General features: G+C 35.4%; 1 pseudogene; it reads right to left on the reverse strand.

Annotated features, from left to right (window-relative positions):
* Positions 1 to 2,417: 2,417 nt before the first annotated feature.
* LOC120226119 lies at positions 2,418 to 3,344 on the reverse strand (annotated as a pseudogene).
* Between the last annotated feature and the right edge of the window lie 4,126 nt (positions 3,345 to 7,470).

Here is a 7,470-nt window from a genome sequence, read left to right on the forward strand (position 1 = left end):
CTTAAGAACTAAACAAATGAATTCCACGAGAGACAAATAAGAACATCACTCTTTAGCTCTAATTTAAAATACAGGTCTATGCTAAAGGAGAAAGTGCATAACTTAAATATGTCTTATATTCTCATTATTTTATTTTATTTATTTTTCTTAATGTTTGTTTACTTTTTAGAGAGAGAGACAGAGTGTGAACAATGGAGGGACAGAGAGAGTAGGAGACAGATTCTGAAGCAGGCTCCAGGCTCTGAGCTGTCAGCACAGAGCCCAATGCCAGGCTCGAACTCACGGACCACAAGATGATAACCTGAGCTGAAGTCGGACACTTACCTGACTGAGCCACCCAGGCACCTGTATATTGTCATTATTTTTAATTTTTTCTTCCACGTCTGTTTTATTTGGTGTTTGAAGGCAAACCTTTTTAGTTCATGCAATTTTTCATTTAAGTGACATATATGTTTCCTAGGCTCCTGTTGTAATCGCAATGGCTCATCTGTTTTTAAGTACACCATAATTAGATTCTCTTTTCTTAGATAGTGTCCACCATATTTAAAGGTTATGTTGAGTTATGATGGACATGGGATCTATGGATATAAACTCAGATGTATGAGCATGCTTAGTCTTTTTTTCTTTTTAGTTTACTTATTTATTTTGAGAGAGACAGAGACAGCGTAAGCAGGGTAGGAGTAGAGAAAGGGAGACAGAATCTCAAGCAAGATCCGCACTATCAGTGCAGAGACCAATGTGGGGCTTGAACTCAAGAAACGTGAGATCATGACCTGAGCCAAAACCGAGAGCCAGATGCTTCACCGACTGAGCTATTCACATGCCCCAGCATGCTTAGTCTTAATACCTGATGATAGTGAGTTATCAAAGCTGAGTAAGAATTAACTATGAGTTTCTTGTAAGTTATGTGGGTCACCTCACCTCTGCGAATGGGCAGACTATTAGAATTATTTCTCATTCAGAATATGGGCCCGGAAAAGAGACATTCAGAATATGGATGATTGAAAAGAGAAGAAATGGGAATATTTCTTATATCTATCAGATAAGATACTACACACAAATATACCAGGAAAATGTGGTCTTAAAAACCAAATTTGTAATCAGAAATTTCATAACAAGTTTACTTAGTGAGTTTTATGACAGAGGCTAAATGTATTGTAATTGTAACAAACTTAAGGAATACATTGTTTTCATATCCAGAGAGCTAACTCCAGAAAGAGCTTCTAGGAAAAATGATTCTCCAGTATGAGAGTCGAGATATGAACGTCATATCAAGTTTTAGAACAATGTGGGAAAAATTAACAATGAACTCCCCTATGACCCAGCAATAGCACTGCTAGGAATTTACCCAAAGGATATAGGAGTGCTGACGCATAGGAGCACATGTACCCCAATATTCATAGCAGCACTCTCAACAATAGCCAAAACATGGAAAGAGCCTAAGTGTCCATCAACGGACAAATGGATCAAGAAGATGTGGTTTATCTATACAATTGAATGCTCCATGGCAATGAGAAAGAATGAAATCTGACCATGTGTAGCAACATGGATGGAACTTGAGGGCGCTATGCTGAGCGAAATAAGTCAGGCAGAGAAGGACAGCTACCATATGTTTGCACGTATAGGAGAATTAGGAGGAACTTAACGGAGGACCATGGGGGAGAAGAAGCGGGGAAATAGTCAGCGAGAGGGAGAGAGGCAAACCATGAGAGACTCTTGAATGCTGAGAACAAACTGAGGACTGATGGGTGGGGGGCAAGGGGGAGATGGACATAGAGGAGATGGGCATAGAGGAGGGCACCTGTGGGGATGAGCACTGGGTGTTATATGGAAACCAACTTGACAATAAACTATTTGTAAAAAAAAATCCACTTATAATTTAAAAGTGAAAAATTACATATGAATTTCTAAGGGCTCTTTTGTATGTACATAAGAAAAGGTGTTGAACTTAAATCCCCACTTGTAAATTGTTAGTAATTAGGTCAAGAGTTAATAATAAAACAGTCAATACCCAGGATCAAGGAGCGGTAACACTAAAATATTCTCTGTTAAATAATCATTAAACAATGAGGCATTCAACAAAAGCAGTGGATAAATTCCAATATTTTTTCCTGGATAAAGCAAAGAACCATCAGTTTTAAGCCTGGGTTCAAAAGCATGGATCCTAAAGCCAAATGTTTATAGCTATCAAATAGTAATATAATTGAAATCTTGGGCATGAAGTAACCTAAAATAAACAACAAATACAGCCCATTATACACATGGTGTTTACTTAATATTATTCCAAACAAAGCTATTATAAAATTGGAAAATGTGGGAAAAAGAAAAACTAGGAAGAAGAGGATGGCTAAGATATTCCAGCTTCCTTGAAGGAGTATTGACTTGAGTGGGCACTCAAATAAATATATTTGATGACATTACATTAACTTTTCTTTCGTCAATAGTTTCTTAAGCCCCCTGGATACCTCTTTGTTGCGGAGGCTGTATATGAGAGGGTTGAGCACGGAGGTGAGGATGGTGTAGAAGGCAGATACTATCTTGTCCTGTTCTGGTGTGTGGTTAGAGGCTGGTCTCATGTACATGAACAGAACAGCACCATAGTAGAGTCCAACCACAGATAAGTGGGAAGAGCAGGTGGTGAAGGCTTTGTGGCGACTTTCTCTGGAACTCATGAAGATGACAGATCGAAGGACATGTGAATAGGAAATGATGATCACAGAGACTGGTAATATTAACACCACCACACAGAAGATGAAAAGTAGTCTTTCAAAAGCATAGGTGTCTGTGCAAGATAGAGGGAAAGGGCAGCGACATCGCAGAAAAAGTGATGAATTTCCAGAGAACTACAGAAAGAGAATGATAAGGCTGCTATAAGCACAATAATGCCGTCAAGAGATCCCAAGATCCAGGAGGCAACAGTCATGAGGACACAGAGTTTCTGATTCATAAGAATGGTGTGTCAAAGGGGGTGGCATATAGCCACATAGTGGCCATAGGCCATAATAGCCAACAGGAAACATTCAGCTCCAACTAGAGACACATAGAATATCTGGGCTCCACACCTGCCAGAAGATGGACTTCCTTCCAGACAAGTAGTTGAAGGCCATCCTGGGTACAGTGGTGCAAATGAGCATGAGATCCATGAGGGATAGTCATCTGAGAAGGAAGTACATGGGTGTGTGCAGCTGGCTGACCAGATAAATGAGAACCATGACAGTGTTTCCAATCAAGGCCACTGTGAAGGTTCCCAAAACCAGAGAAAAGAGGAAGGTGTAGGTGGAGCTGTGATCAAAGATTCCTAGCAAGATGAAGTCAGAGCTAAAATTCTGGTTTCTCCACAACATCCTGGATAATATGTCTTACCTATAAGTTCTAGAAAAATCGTAATCTTATTTATTAATTTAGTTTTCAAATGTACACCATGACAATATACTCCATAGGGCACTGTATGTATAAGACCTTCTCACTAACCTTTAGTGATCTCCAATTTAGTCACAATGAGTTCTCTGCCAGCGCATTTCTTTCCAGTTATTTCCTTCCAAACTTCACAGGCAACAAACTTTAAAAGTATTTTCTTTATTTCCCATATAAGAAATCTGAGGCTTATAAGAATCAACCAATTTACATGCAGATAGAAACAGTCAGTAAAGAACCTAGAAAGAAAATAATTACACGTATCTATTCCTAAATTTTATACCAATCACTGATCACAGGAAATTCTTCATTAAACTTTTTCTCCTTTTCTCCTAAAATGTCTCAGGTGGGTGCTTTCCTAAATACATACTGAATTCTGGCAAGCCATAAGAGACTCTTAAATACTGAGAACAAACTGAGGGGTGATGGGTGGGAGAGAGAAAAAAAAGGGTAATGGGCGTGGAGGAGGGCACTTGTTGGGATGAGCACTGGGTATTATATGGAAGCCAACTTGACAATAAACTATAAAAAATAAATACTGAATTTCTCTTGTAATAATTCTCTATACCATTTTGCCCCTTCCGCATTTTGTGGCACTAGCACAGTGAAATACTGTATGGCATCAATATCATTACACATGTACATCTAAATTTAGAGAAGAGTTTAATACTATACATTTTTAGTTTTAGTTTTCAGACCAAGTCTTGGAGTCATATCTTATGTTGTCAAAGCACCCTTTAAAATATTTCCCGCAGAAGAATAAGGTACTATTCTTGTCTTTTGAAAACAAAATTTTGCTTCTCTTAATCTGCATGGGAAGGTGAGTTATTTATTTATTTATTCATTATTTATTTATTTATTTATTTAATTGTTTCTAAAATTATTTTCCTGCGATAATAAATTATAAGTCAAGTGATATATACTGTTAGAGAATAAAATAGAATTTCATTTGTGGTCTTTAAAAGCTTCACTTCCATGGAACATTTTGGGAAGTGATGAGGGATGTTTCACCACAGTGAGTAAAGGCTTTAATGTATAAAACACCCAACGCTTTACAGTTCAAGAGGGACAGAACACTGAGGTACTTTTGTGACATAGGGAGAACATTGTAAAATCAAAACAAAACAAAAAAAGGGCCTGGTGATGGATGAGTAAACTGATCATAGGGAGCCAGATTGCATACATCAAGTTTGTTTTTAATCAACCAAATACTGAAGAAGTATTTTAAGCCATAACATAAAGATGTAGAGTGACAGGGAATGGATTTAGATTTAGGATTGAATGAATTAGGATTGAGAAAGTCTCATGTTACTGAAGTATGATGGCTTAAGTGGATTAATCTGCAAAAATGATGACTAGGTAGAGCATATATGAAGCATTGAGGGGAGCCAGGGTAAAGTTCAGGGGATGACAGTAGAGAAGTAAAGGACTAGTTAGAAATCTAATTTATCCATCAGTTCTCTGTTAAAGGTTACTGATTATGATCTCTAGACCATATTTATTTTTACCTACTTCTAAAATATCATACTATACAGATATTTTCCTAAAGCCCCAATTATTATACAGCAAACAAAATTCAATCCTAAGCATGCTCCACTTCCCACCCCCGTGTGACATGTCATTATTTCCAAAATTATTCCTGACTTCCAGATTCCAAATTTGAAATAATATATTCTTCCTTATATTCTCATGTACTCATTATTTTATTTGATTAAAAAATCTAGGGGTGCCTGGGTGGCTCACTCGGTTAAGTGACTAACTCTTGATTTTGGCTCAGGTCATGATCTCACAGCCCCTAAGTTCCAGCCCTATGTCAGGCTCAGCACTGAGCCTGCTTGGGAATCTTTCTCTCCCTCTCTCGCTGACCCTTCCCTACTTATGCTTGCTCATGCTCTCTTTCTCTCTCAAAATAAATAAATACACATTTAAAAGATCTAAATTTTGTCTAACATATAATGCTTTTTGATACTGAATATCTACCTGACTAAAGAGTATTTATCATTGTGTTTGTCTATCCTTAAAATCTATCTTTCAATACACTCAGAAATATTCTAAGCAAACAGCCATTTTAAATATGTGGAATTCAATTAAATTACTGAGAAATCCAATTATGCATTTTTACTTTAGGCACTTCAATGACTCATGATAAGTGGTGATAGATCAAGCTGCTTCTATTTAATATCAGCAAGTTAGATGTATTATCATATACTCAAATCAAATAAATATACTTCCAAGAACAGAGGTGATTCCTGAGGACTTACATACTAATAGGCAGTCTATGCCTGTCACAATACTCTCTTTAGGGAAATTTAGTATTAAATTATTTTGCTGCCAAAGTTTTCTCCAAAAAACATTCTCATTATGTATTGATACTCTCAATGAATTTATGTCAATTATGGTTCATGGTAGAACTCTTTAAAGGAGGCAAACTCAATAGAGAACTTTACTTGTTCTAATGACACACAAAAATTGCATGGTATTTTTTTTCACAGAATTACAATATTATGCTAATACACCAAGAGGAAATTTTCATTCATATTTCTAACACTTGAGCATAGAAGAATGTTGTAAAGATGGGAATATGTCTAAAATTGAAACTAATGGAAAACTCATTTTTAGGTCACCGAATATTTATTTGTATGACCTTTATTATTTATTAGGTAATTTAACTTATTTTAATGATGAATATGTGTTAAGGGAATCCAAATTCTCTGTAACAAGAGTATTTAAAACTAAAATAAATAGCAAATATAGTTTTACTCCCAGGGCAGTCAATATAAAGAACTGCCAGCTTCTTGTTTGTTATTATTTTTAACATGAGACTAAGTGTCATAACTTTATATGAAATTGAAAAATCTTAACATTATACTTTAAGCATGTTGGTCCTTCTATATGTTTCATGTCAGTTGTCAATGTATAACAGAGAAGACCCTCGCTGAGTTTTTAAAAAGTATATTTTGAAGAAAAGTGACTTAATAAGAGGAAAATTAAGTGTATATGAGATTGATGGAGGTATATAAAGAAAATGCATGCTAAAAATAGAGTTGAAAATAAAAAGGGGAAATTTAAAAATAAGATTAAATACAGAGGCCTGAAATGACTAGAATTTGGAAAATTAATGAAAATAAGGGGAGAGACAACATAAATCATGGACCTAATGGAAAAATCTGAGTGGGCACAGGGATATGAGAGGATGCTAAACTACACCAGTCCAGTCTTTCTAGACTTTGTGATATGAGAGAGAGGGAAACTGATGTGTGTGTGAGAGAGAGAAAGAGAGAGAGAGGAGAAAGGCAAACCAAGAAACAGACTCATCTATAGAGAACAAACTGATGGTTACTGTGGAGATGGACATGGGGGGATGGGTTAAATAGGTTGTAATTAAGGAGCGAGCTTATTAAAAAATAAAAACAAAAATAATTTAAAAATTAAATAATTAAAAAATAAAGGAATACACTTGTTTTGAGGAGAACAGGGTGTTGCATGAAAGTGTTGAATCACTTATTGTATACCTGAAATTAATATTACATTGAATATTAACTAACTGGAATTCAAATAAAACTTAGGGGAAAAAAACCTTAAGATTTCCACTCACATATCCTAGTACATTCCATATTTCCAAATAGTAAAGGGTTTCACATACTGTGCAATTTAAGTAAATCAAGCTTCACTGAATTCCTGTAAGGTTTATTTCACTTTTATGGGACTGAGTCTAAGAATTTTATTAATTGGTATACTTTATGAAGTATTTGAGAGATAAGTATAGAAATTGGCTTCTGTTTTGGGTCAAGTCACTTAGGCCCAGTAATTTTTTATCAGAAAATTTACACTGGTATCTAATAAATTTTGTCATATTTAAATTTTTATAGGTCTGTTTTAAAGCACTATATTGAAGTCATCTAGTAGGTAATTATTTCTATGAGGCCATTTTGAGGTGTATATCTACCAACTGGAAGATGCTTACATTTACCATAAAGGCTTTCATAAATATTTTTAATAAATTAAACATAATGTAATCATTAAGAAGTAGTCTATTTCTATTCTCTCTTATTAGAA

This window comes from Hyaena hyaena, unplaced genomic scaffold, assembly GCF_003009895.1.
Source record: "Hyaena hyaena isolate Hyena2069 unplaced genomic scaffold, ASM300989v1 scaffold_1596, whole genome shotgun sequence".
NCBI lineage: Eukaryota > Metazoa > Chordata > Mammalia > Carnivora > Hyaenidae > Hyaena > Hyaena hyaena.